Below are 12,763 nucleotides of genomic sequence, written 5' to 3'. Positions count from 1 at the left end.
ATCATTTTTATCAGGAGACTTGGGGGAACGCTGGGTGGAAGGAAATTTGTGGCTCCTCTCAGATTCCAGAACTTTCCGCCACAGAAATGTGAGGAACATGTGTTTTTTTACCCAAATTATGAGGTTTGCAAAGGATTCTGGGTAACAGAACCTGGTCCGAGCCCCGCAAGTCACCCCTCCTTGGATTCCCCTAGGTCTCTAGATTTCAGAAATGCACAGGTTTGGTAGGTTTCCCTAGGTGCCAGCTGAGCTAGAGGCCAAAATCTACAGGTAGGCACTTCGCAAAAAACACCTCTGTTTTCTTTCAAAAATGTGGATGTGTCCACGTTGCGCTTTGGGGCGTTTCCTGTTGCGGGCGCTAGGCCTACCCACACAAGTGAGGTATCATTTTTATCGGGAGACTTGGGGGAACGCTGGGTGGAAGGAAATTTGTGGCTCCTCTCAGATTCCAGAACTTTCTGCCACAGAAATGTGAGGAACATGTGTTTTTTTAGCCAAATTTTGAGGTTTGCAAAGGATTCTGGGTAACAGAACCTGGTCGGAGCCCCGCAAGTCACCCCTCCTTGGATTACCCTAGGTCTCTAGTTTTCAGAAATGCACAGGTTTGGTAGGTTTCCCTGGGTGCCGGCTGAGCTAGAGTCCAAAATCTACAGGTAGGCACTTCGCAAAAAACACCTCTGTTTTCTTTCAAAAATTTGGATGTGTCCACGTTGCGCTTTGGGGCGTTTCCTGTCGCGGGCGCTAGGCCTACCCACACAAGTGAGGTATCATTTTTATCGGGAGACTTGGGGGAACGCTGGGTGGAAGGAAATTTGTGGCTCCTCTCAGATTCCAGAACTTTCTGCCACAGAAATGTGAGGAACATGTGTTTTTTTAGCCAAATGTTGAGGTTTGCAAAGGATTCTGGGTAACGGAACCTGGTCCGAGCCCCACAAGTCACCCCTCCTTGGATTCTCCTAGGTCTCTAGTTTTCAGAAATGCACAGGTTTGGTAGGTTTCCCTAGGTGCCGGCTGAGCTAGAGGCCAAAATCTACATGTAGGCACTTCGCAAAAAACACCTCTGTTTTCTTTCAAAAATTTGGATGTGTCCACGTTGCACTTTGGGCAGTTTCCTGTCGCGGGCGCTAAGCCTACCCACACAAGTGAGGTATCATTTTTATCGGGAGACTTGGGGGAATGCTGGGTGGAAGGAAATTTGTGGCTCCTCTCAGATTCCAGAACTTTCTGCCACAGAAATGTGAGGAACATGTGTTTTTTTAGCCAAATTTTTAGGTTTGCAAAGGATTCTGGGTAACAGAACCTGGTCCGAGCCCCGCTGGTCACCCCTCCTTGGATTCCCCTAGGTCTCTAGTTTTCAGAAATGCACAGGTTTGGTAGGTTTCCCTAGGTGCCGGCTGAGCTAGAGGCCAAAATCTACAGGTAGGCACTTCACAAAAAACACCTCTGTTTTCTTTAAAAAATTTGGATGTGTCCACGTTGCGCTTTGGGGCGTTTCCTGTTGCGGGCGCTAGGCCTACCCACACAAATGAGGTATCATTTTTATCGGGAGACTTGGGGGAACGCTGGGTGGAAGGAAATTTGTGGCTCCTCTCAGATTCCAGAACTTTCTGCCACAGAAATGTGAGGAACATGTGTTTTTTTAGCCAAACTTTGAGGTTTGCAAAGGATTCTGGGTAACAGAACCTGGTCCGAGCTCCGCAAGTCACCCCTCCTTGGATTACCCAAGGTCTCTAGTTTTCAGAAATGCACAGGTTTGGTAGGTTTCCCTGGGTGCCGGCTGAGCTAGAGGCCAAAATCTACAGGTAAGCACTTCGCAAAAAACACCTCTGTTTTCTTTCAAAAATTTGGATGTGTCCACGTTGCGCTTTGGGGCGTTTCCTGTTGCGGGCGCTAGGCCTACCCACACAAGTGAGGTATCATTTTTATCGGGAGACTTGGGGGAACGCTGGGTGGAAGGAAATTTGTGGCTCCTCTCAGATTCCAGAACTTTCTGCCACAGAAATGTGAGGAACATGTGTTTTTTTAGCCAAATTTTGAGGTTTGCAAAGGATTCTGGGTAACAGAACCTGGTCCGAGCCCCTCAAGTCACCCCTCCTTGGATTACCCTAGGTCTCTAGTTTTCAGAAATGCACAGGTTTGGTAGGTTTCCCTGGGTGCCGGCTGAGCTAGAGGCCAAAATCTACAGGTAGGCACTTCGCAAAAAACACCTCTGTTTTCTTTCAAAAATTTGGAGGTGTCCACGTTGCGCTTTGGGGCGTTTCCTGTCGCGGGCGCTAGGCCTACCCACACAAGTGAGGTATCATTTTTATCGGGAGACTTGGGGGAACGCTGGGTGGAAGGAAATTCGTGGCTCCTCTCAGATTCCAGAACTTTCTGCCACAGAAATGTGAGGAACATGTGTTTTTTTAGCCAAATGTTGAGGTTTGCAAAGGATTCTGGGTAACGGAACCTGGTCCGAGCCCCACAAGTCACCCCTCCTTGGATTCTCCTAGGTCTCTAGTTTTCAGAAATGCACGGGTTTGGTAGGTTTCCCTAGGTGCCGGCTGAGCTAGAGGCCAAAATCTACAGGTAGGCACTTCGCAAAAAACACCTCTGTTTTCTTTCAAAAATTTGGATGTGTCCACGTTGCACTTTGGGCAGTTTCCTGTCGCGGGCGCTAGGCCTACCCACACAAGTGAGGTATCATTTTTATCGGGAGACTTGGGGGAATGCTGGGTGGAAGGAAATTTGTGGCTCCTCTCAGATTCCAGAACTTTCTGCCACAGAAATGTGAGGAACATGTGTTTTTTTAGCCAAATTTTTAGGTTTGCAAAGGATTCTGGGTAACAGAACCTGGTCTGAGCCCCGCTGGTCACCCCTCCTTGGATTCCCCTAGGTCTCTAGTTTTCAGAAATGCACAGGTTTGGTAGGTTTCCCTAGGTGCCGGCTGAGCTAGAGGCCAAAATCTACAGGTAGGCACTTCACAAAAAACACCTCTGTTTTCTTTAAAAAATTTGGATGTGTCCACGTTGCGCTTTGGGGCGTTTCCTGTTGCGGGCGCTAGGCCTACCCACACAAATGAGGTATCATTTTTATCGGGAGACTTGGGGGAACGCTGGGTGGAAGGAAATTTGTGGCTCCTCTCAGATTCCAGAACTTTCTGCCACAGAAATGTGAGGAACATGTGTTTTTTTAGCCAAATTTTGAGGTTTGCAAAGGATTCTGGGTAACAGAACCTGGTCCGAGCCCCGCAAGTCACCCCTCCTTGGATTACCCAAGGTCTCTAGTTTTCAGAAATGCACAGGTTTGGTAGGTTTCCCTGGGTACCGGCTGAGCTAGAGGCCAAAATCTACAGGTAGGCACTTCGCAAAAAACACCTCTGTTTTCTTTCAAAAATTTGGATGTGTCCACGTTGCGCTTTGGGGCGTTTCCTGTTGCGGGCGCTAGGCCTACCCACACAAGTGAGGTATCATTTTTATCGGGAGACTTGGGGGAACGCTGGGTGGAAGGAAATTTGTGGCTCCTCTCAGATTCCAGAACTTTCTGCCACAGAAATGTGAGGAACATGTGTTTTTTTAGCCAAATTTTGAGGTTTGCAAAGGATTCTGGGTAACGGAACCTGGTCCGAGCCCCGCAAGTCACCCCTCCTTAGATTCTCCTAGGTCTCTAGTTTTCAGAAATGCACAGGTTTGGTAGGTTTCCCTAGGTGCCGGCTGAGCTAGAGGCCAAAATCTACAGGTAGGCACTTTGCAAAAAACACCTCTGTTTTCTTTCAAAAATTTGGATGTGTCCACGTTGCGCTTTGGGGCGTTTCCTGTCGCGGGCGCTAGGCCTACCCACACAAGTAAGGTATCATTTTTATCGGGAGACTTGGGGGAACGCTGGGTGGAAGGAAATTTGTGGCTCCTCTCAGATTCCAGAACTTTCTGCCACAGAAATGTGAGGAACATGTGTTTTTTTAGCCAGATTTTGAGGTTTGCAAAGGATTCTGGGTAACAGAACCTGGTCCGAGCCCCGCAAATCACCCCTCCTTGGATTCTCCTAGGTCTCTAGTTTTCAGAAATGCACAGGTTTGGTATGTTTCCCTAGGTGCCGGCTGAGCTAGAGGCCAAAATCTACAGGTAGGCACTTCGCAAAAAAAACCTCTGTTTTCTTTCACAAATTTGGATGTGTCCACGTTGCGCTTCGGGGCGTTTCCTGTCGCGGGCGCTAGGCCTACCCACACAAGTGAGGTATAATTTTTATCGGGAGACTTGAGGGAACGCTGGGTGGAAGGAAATTTGTGGCTCCTCTCAGATTCCAGAACTTTCTGACACAGAAATGTGAGGAACATGTGTTTTTTTAGCCAAATTTTGAGGTTTGCAAAGAATTCTGGGTAACAGAACCTGGTCCGAGCCCCGCAAGTCACCCCTCCTTGGATTCCCCTAGGTCTCTAGTTTTCAGAAATGCACAGGTTTGGTAGGTTTCCCTAGGTGCCGGCTGAGCTAGAGGCCAAAATCTACAGGTAGGCACTTCACAAAAAACACCTCTGTTTTCTTTCAAAAATTTGGATGTGTCCACGTTGCGCTTTGGGGTGTTTCCTGTCGCGGGCGCTAGGCCTACCCACACAAGTGAGGTATCATTTTTATCGGGAGACTTGGGGGAACGCTGGGTGGAAGGAAATTTGTGGCTCCTCTCAGATTCCAGAACTTTCTGCCACAGAAATGTGAGGAACATGTGGTTTTTTAGCCAAATTTTGAGGTTTGCAAAGGATTCTGGGTAACAGAACCTGGTCCGAGCCCCGCAAGTCACCCCTCCTTGGATTCCCCTAGGTCTCTAGTTTTCAGAATTGCACAGGTTTGGTAGGTTTCCCTAGGTGCCGGCTGAGCTAGAGGCCAAAATCTACAGGTAGGCACTTCGCAAAAAACACCTCTGTTTTCTTTCAAAAATTTGGATGTGTCCACGTTGCGCTTTGGGGCGTTTCCTGTCGCGGGCGCTAGGCCTACCCACACAAGTGAGGTATCATTTTTATCGGGAGACTTGGGGGAACGCTGGGTGGAAGGAAATTTGTGGGTCCTCTCAGATTCCAGAACTTTCTGCCACCGAAATGTGAGGAACATGTGTTTTTTTAGCCAAAAGTTGAGGTTTGCAAAGGATTCTGGGTAACAGAACCTGGTCCGAGCCCCGCAAGTCACCCCTCCTTGGATTCCCCTAGGTCTCTAGAGTTCAGAAATGCACAGGTTTGGTAGGTTTCCCTGGGTGCCGGCTGAGCTAGAGGCCAAAATCTACAGGTAGGCACTTTGCAAAAAACACCTCTGTTTTCTTTAAAAAATTTGGATGTGTCCACGTTGCGCTTTGGGGAGTTTCCTGTTGCGGGCGCTAGGCCTACCCACACAAGTGAGGTATCATTTTTATCGGGAGACTTGGGGGAACGCTGGGTGGAAGGAAATTTGTGGCTCCTCTCAGATTCCAGAACTTTCTGCCACAGAAATGTGAGGAACATGTGTTTTTTTAGCCAGATTTTGAGGTTTGCAAAGGATTCTGGGTAACAGAACCTGGTCCGAGCCCCGCAAATCACCCCTCCTTGGATTCTCCTAGGTCTCTAGTTTTCAGAAATGCACAGGTTTGGTATGTTTCCCTAGGTGCCGGCTGAGCTAGAGGCCAAAATCTACAGGTAGGCACTTCGCAAAAAACACCTCTGTTTTCTTTCACAAATTTGGATGTGTCCACGTTGCGCTTCGGGGCGTTTCCTGTCGCGGGCGCTAGGCCTACCCACACAAGTGAGGTATAATTTTTATCGGGAGACTTGAGGGAACGCTGGGTGGAAAGAAATTTGTGGCTCCTCTCAGATTCCAGAACTTTCTGCCACAGAAATGTGAGGAACATGTGTTTTTTTAGCCAAATTTTGAGGTTTGCAAAGAATTCTGGGTAACAGAACCTGGTCCGAGCCCCGCAAATCACCCCTCCTTGGATTCTCCTAGGTCTCTAGTTTTCAGAAATGCACAGGTTTGGTATGTTTCCCTAGGTGCCGGCTGAGCTAGAGGCCAAAATCTACAGGTAGGCACTTCGCAAAAAACACCTCTGTTTTCTTTCACAAATTTGGATGTGTCCACGTTGCGCTTCGGGGCGTTTCCTGTCGCGGGCGCTAGGCCTACCCACACAAGTGAGGTATAATTTTTATCGGGAGACTTGGGGGAACGCTGGGTGGAAGGAAATTTGTGGCTCCTCTCAGATTCCAGAACTTTCTGACACAGAAATGTGAGGAACATGTGTTTTTTTAGCCAAATTTTGAGGTTTGCAAAGAATTCTGGGTAACAGAACCTGGTCCGAGCCCCGCAAGTCACCCCTCCTTGGATTCCCCTAGGTCTCTAGTTTTCAGAAATGCACAGGTTTGGTAGGTTTCCCTAGGTGCCGGCTGAGCTAGAGGCCAAAATCTACAGGTAGGCACTTCGCAAAAAACACCTCTGTTTTCTTTCAAAAATTTGGATGTGTCCACGTTGCGCTTTGTGGCGTTTCCTGTCGCGGGCGCTAGGCCTACCCACACAAGTGAGGTATCATTTTTATCGGGAGACTTGGGGGAACGCTGGGTGGTAGGAAATTTGTGGCTCCTCTCAGATTCCAGAACTTTCTGCCACAGAAATGTGAGGAACATGTGTTTTTTTAGCCAAATTTTGAGGTTTGCAAAGGATTCTGGGTAACAGAACCTGGTCCGAGCCCCGCAAGTCACCCCTCCTTGGATTCCCCTAGGTCTCTAGTTTTCAGAAATGCACAGGTTTGGTAGGTTTCCCTAGGTGCCGGCTGAGCTAGAGGCCAAAATCTACAGGTAGGCACTTCTCAAAAAACACCTCTGTTTTCTTTCCAAAATTTGGATGTGTTCACGTTGCGCTTTGGGGCGTTTCCTGTCGCGGGCGCTAGGCCTACCCACACAAGTGAGGTATCATTTTTATCGGAGGCTTGGGGGAACGCTGGGTGGAAGGAAATTTGTGGCTCCTCTCAGATTCCAGAACTTTCTGCCACAGAAATGTGAGGAACATGTGTTTTTTTAGCCAAATTTTGAGGTTTGCAAAGGATTCTGGGTAACAGAACCTGGTCCGAGCCCCGCAAGTCACCCCTCCTTGGATTCCCTTATGTGTCTAGTTTTCAGAAATGCACAGGTTTGGTAGGTTTCCCTAGGTGCCGGCTGAGCTAGAGGCCAAAATCTACAGGTAGGCACTTCGCAAAAAACACCTCTGTTTTCTTTCAAAAATTTGGATGTGTCCACGTTGCGCTTTGGGGCGTTTCCTGTCGCGGGCGCTAGGCTTATCCACACAAGTGAGGTATCATTTTTATCGGGAGACTTGGGGGAAAGCTGGGTGGAAGGAAATTTGTGGCTCCTCTCAGATTCCAGAACTTTCTGCCACAGAAATGTGAGGAACATGTGTTTTTTTAGCCAAATTTTGAGGTTTGCAAAGGATTCTGGGTAACAGAACCTGGTCCGAGCCCCGCAAGTCACCCCTCCTTGGATTCCCCTAGGTCTCTAGTTTTCAGAAATGCACAGGTTTGGTAGGTTTCCCTAGGTGCCGGCTGAGCTAGAGGCCAAAATCTGCAGGTAGGCACTTCGCAAAAAACACCTGTTTTCTTTCAAAAATTTGGATGTGTTCACGTTGCGCTTTGGGGCGTTTCCTGTCACGGGCGCTAGGCCTACCCACACAAGTGAGGTATAATTTTTATCGGAGGCTTGGGGGAACGCTGGGTGGAAGGAAATTTGTGGCTCCTCTCAGATTCCAGAACTTTCTGCCACAGAAATGTGAGGAACATGTGTTTTTTTAGCCAAATTTTGAGGTTTGCAAAGGATTGTGGGTAACAGAACCTGGTCCGAGCCCCGCAAGTCACCCCTCCTTGGATTCCCCTATGTGTCTAGTTTTCAGAAATGCACAGGTTTGGTAGGTTTCCCTAGGTGCCGGCTGAGCTAGAGGCCAAAATCTACAGGTAGGCACTTCGCAAAAAACACCTCTGTTTTCTTTCAAAAATTTGGATGTGTCCACGTTGCGCTTTGGGGCGTTTCCTGTCGCGGGCGCTAGGCCTACCCACACAAGTGAGGTATCATTTTTATCGGGAGACTTGGGGGAACGCTGGGTGGAAGGAAATTTGTGGCTCCTCTCAGATTCCAGAACTTTCTGCCACAGAAATGTGAGGAACATGTGTTTTTTTAGCCAAATTTTGAGGTTTGCAAAGGATTCTGGGTAACAGAACCTGGTCCGCGCCCCGCAAGTCACCCCTCCTTGGATTCCCCTAAGTCGCTAGTTTTCAGAAATGCACAGGTTTGGTAGGTTTCCCTGGGTGCCGGCTGAGCTAGAGGCCAAAATCTACAGGTAGGCACTTCGCAAAAAACACCTCTGTTTTCGTTCAAAAATTTGGATGTGTCCACGTTGCGCCTTGGGGCGTTTCATGTCGCGGGCGCTAGGCCTACCCACACAAGTGAGGTATCATTTTTATCGGGAGACTTGGGGGAACGCTGGGTGGAAGGAAATTTGTGGCTCCTCTCAGATTCCAGAACTTTCTGACACAGAAATGTGAGGAACATGTGTTTTTTTAGCCAAATTTTGAGGTTTGCAAATGATTCTGGCTAACAGAACCTGGTCCGAGCCCCGCAAGTCACCCCTCCTTGGATTCCCCTATGTGTCTAGTTTTCAGAAATGCACAGGTTTGGTAGGTTTCCCTAGGTGCCGGCTGAGCTAGAGGCCAAAATCTACAGGTAGGCACTTCGCAAAAAACACCTCTGTTTTCTTTCAAAAATGTGGATGTGTCCACGTTGCGCTTTGGGGCGTTTCCTGTCGCGGGCGCTAGGCCTACCCACACAAGTGAGGTATCATTTTTATCGGGAGACTTGGGGGAACGCTGGGTGGAAGGAAATTTGTGGCTCCTCTCAGATTCCAGAACTTTCTGCCACAGAAATGTGAGGAACATGTGTTTTTTTAGCCAAATTTTGAGGTGTGCAAAGGATTCTGGGTAACAGAACCTGGTCCGAGCCCCGCAAGTCACCCCATCTTGGATTCCCCTAGGTCTCTAGTTTTCAGAAATGCACAGGTTTGGTAGGATTCCATAGTTGCCGGCTGAGCTAGAGGCCAAAATCTACAGGTAGGCACTGTGCAAAGAACACCTCTGTTTTCTTTCAAAAAAATGAGATGTGTTCACGTTGTGTTTTGGGGCGTTTCCTGTCGCGGGCGCTAGGCCTACCCACACAAGTGAGGTATCATTTTTATCGGGACACTTGGGGGAACATAGATTAGCAAAACACGTGTTATTGTCCCTTGTCTTTTGTCTATATTTTTTCCTTCCAAATATAGGAGAGTGTGTAAAAAAGCCATCTATTTGAGAAATGCCCTGTAATTCACATGCTAGTATGGTCACCCCGGAATTCAGAGATGTGCAAATAACCACTGCTCCTCAACACCTTATCTTGTGCCCTTTTTGGAAATACAAAGGTTTTCTTGATAGCAATTTTTTACTCTTTATATTTCCGCAAATGAATTGCTGTATACCCGGTATAGAATGAAAACGCACTGCAGGGTGCAGCTCATTTATTGGCTCTGGGTTCCTCGGGTTCTTGATGAACCTACAAGCCCTATATATCCCCGCAACCAGAGGAGTCCAGCAGACGTAACGGTATATTGCTTTTGATAACCTGACATTGCAGGGAAAAGTTACAGAGTAAAACGTAGAGAAAATTTGATGTTTTTTCCACCTCAATTTCAATATTTTTCTTTTTCAGTTGTTGTTTTCTGTAGGAAACCCTTGTAGGATCTACACAAATGACCCCTTGCTGAATTCAGCATTTTGTCTACGTTTCAGAAATGTTTAGGTTTCTGGGATCCAGCATTGGTTTCATGCCCATTTCTGTCACTGACTGGAAGGAGGCTGAAAGCACAAAAAATTGCAAAAATGGGGTATGTCCCAGTAAAATGCCAAAATTGTGTTGAAAACTTTGGTTTTCTGATTCAAGTCTGCCTGTTTCTGAAAGCTCGGAAGCTGCTGAGTTTAGCACTGCAAACCCTTTGTTGATGCCATTTTCAGGGGAAAAAACACGAGCCTTCTTCTGCAGCCACTTTTTCCAATTTTTTTAAAAAAAACGAAATTGTCACTGTATTTTGGCTAATGTTTTGGCCTCCTTCAGGGGAACCCACAAAGTCTGGGTACCTCTAGAATCCCTAGGATGTTGGAAAAAAAGGACGCAAATTTGGCTTGGTTAGCTTATGTGGGCAAAAAGTTATGAGGGCCTAAGCGCGAACTGCTCCAAATAGGCAAAAAAAGGCCTGGCACAGGAGGGGGAAAAGGCCTGGCAGTGAAGGGTTAAATGCCAATATATTACTCTCTACCCGCTCTTGCATCACATCCGGATTCGGATTTTCATAACTTGGAGCAGTCATGATTCTCAATCCCCATGGAATACGTTCAGCTTCCAAATACATTATCATGGACTTCATTTCCCACCATTTTGATAGTTTACTTCTCATAAATCTTTCCATTAATTAAAATTTCACTCTAACATCCTGGCCCTCGAACTCAGACTAGCTTGGACAATTTTGTGTACTTTCACCATTGGTGTTTATATTTGTGTTGAACATATATATATATATATATATATATATATATATATATATATATATATATATATATATATAAAACTACTGTCTGTCGCCAGAAGGTAGTTGGAGTTAGGACCTAGTTTCCATAGATAGAGTGTTTTTTGTTTTGCCAATAACTTTGGTGCCGCTCAACAAATTTTCACAACATTTTCAAAACCTATACTTTGCTGAGTTCAGCTGCTATCTTGAAAGTTTTGGGGTGATCCATCAAGCAGAGGCTGAGAAAGAGAGGGGGGTCCTAAAACACATTTTTTCCCATTCATTTTCTCATATATTGAACACAACTACAACCCAAACTGCTGGACAGAATTACACCAAATTTGGCAGAAAGCTAGCTCTTGGTCCAGAAAGCACACGTTTTGTGATTTAGTGTAAATTTGTTCAGTGGTTTTGGAGTTATTCAAGGGCAAAAAATATAGATATCGAGGGATGCGGATCCTCCACAGATCCAAATGTCCCAGTGCTGATATCTAATCAGATGCTAACACTTCAACAAGGAAGTGTTGGCAGACATGTTGGGACTCTGCTTCAGGCAAGTCCGACAACAAAAAGTGAAAAAATAAGTAAAGGAGTCAGGTTAGGGTCACCCTAACCCCTCAGCTCTGGTGCTGTCAGTGACTAAAAAGCTTTTTTTTTTTAAATAATTTCGGCAGGGATCTGCTGAAAATAAAAAAATAAAAACCCAAGTGGGAGCTCCCGGGTGGGCCAGGTACCAGGGGCAACGCCATTTTTAATGCAGGGGGCCACGTGGCTCCCCGTGGCTCCCGTAGTCCTGGGACTAGCACCTCCCTTACGGAGCAATTGACATCTGTATGGAGAGCTCTTAGAAAATCAGTCAGAAGGGAGGGTAACCCAAGGGCTGCTATATTTTGCCAGAGTTTGGACCTAATAACCCGATCAAAAGAGCGACCAAGGTCTATAAAGGCTAAGTGGATTGTCCCCTGTTTGGCCACCACATATTTTCCGATCGGTAAATTTAGATTCAAACACTGTTCCAAGGTGCCCTTTTCTTCCCTGAATCCATACTGAGCGGGACAGAGAACATTATCGGTACTGGCCAAGTCTTCTATATGCTGTAAAATGATACTCCCCAGGACCTTTACAACAGAATCTAACAAAGAAATAGGTCAGTAACACCCGAGGTCTTGATGATTTCCCTTCGTCAAAACAGGGATGATCATTGCAGGTTTTCAGGAGGAGGGAATTTTAGCCTTGATAGCCACATTCAGAGCGTTTGTTAAAACAGGGGCCCAGAGGGAGACCTCAGCCCTACAAAGGTCCATAGGAATCCTGTATAGGCTGGGAGATTAATTGTAAGGGCTGGCTAAAATAGTGTCACGAACCTCAGTCACCTCAAAACTGATGTTCGAAGGGAAAAACTGATCCTCCTCTTCAATACTCATTGAAACATCCTCCTCAAGCGCATAGATCTTCCAAAAATGGGCCACCCACTGATCAGGGGTGATGGAGGAACCAATGTCGTCAGGCGCAGCCGCACAAAGCTGCTTCTCATTGACAATGGACCAAAATCCCCTGGAATCCAGCAGTTTACAGGTAGAGATTAATTGCTCTCAGGATACTTCTTCAAGGGCTGTTTTCTGTTCATGGATGACATTCTTATAGGCCACCCTTGCTGTAGCAAAGTCAGACTGATTGCGGGGCTTGGAATTTAAGGCCTCACAAAGCTGCCTAATTGCCATCCTGCAATCCTTATTAAACCAGCCCGTATGAGCAACTCCAGACAATTCCCTCATGATGTCATTTATTTACAGAAATATTTAGAACATGGAAAGTGTCCAAAACAGAAACAGGAGGAGAATCCGGGGATAATAGGGGTTCTAAAATAGTAACTAGATTGGACTCAATTATGGCTTCTGACAGTCTCCAAATTGGAAGACTGTGCCATTTCACCTTCAAGCCCTTATCCAGGGGAATCAAATTGTTAGGACTTAGAGCAGGATTAGACCTCCCACTCGCTGCTATTGCCACCCTTACTTCAATAGGATTACAATTGCTAAAGCAGGTCTTATGAAAGAACCCCAGGCTAATAATGTCCACTAGGGATCAAGAGGCAAACACATAATCTATGATTGTCCCCTTACCCCAACAAACAGAAGAGGGATTTTGGTGAAGCAAGTTGGGTCCCTTAGCTATCTCATTACAAGGACCAGCATGTCCCA

At 46.7% G+C, this 12,763-nt stretch overlaps 1 protein-coding gene across 1 annotated transcript in view; it reads right to left on the bottom strand.

The window, feature by feature from the left end:
- LOC138292914 (complement C3-like) overlaps nt 1-12,763 on the bottom strand; it is a 2,405,892-nt gene that overhangs the window by 207,943 nt on the left and 2,185,186 nt on the right. The gene's annotated exons all lie outside the window — the stretch shown is intronic.

The sequence above is a fragment of the Pleurodeles waltl genome, chromosome 4_2, assembly GCF_031143425.1.
Source record: "Pleurodeles waltl isolate 20211129_DDA chromosome 4_2, aPleWal1.hap1.20221129, whole genome shotgun sequence".
NCBI lineage: Eukaryota > Metazoa > Chordata > Amphibia > Caudata > Salamandridae > Pleurodeles > Pleurodeles waltl.
Note: the sequence above shows the minus strand (reverse complement) of the source record. Positions and strands in the feature narration are given on the sequence as shown.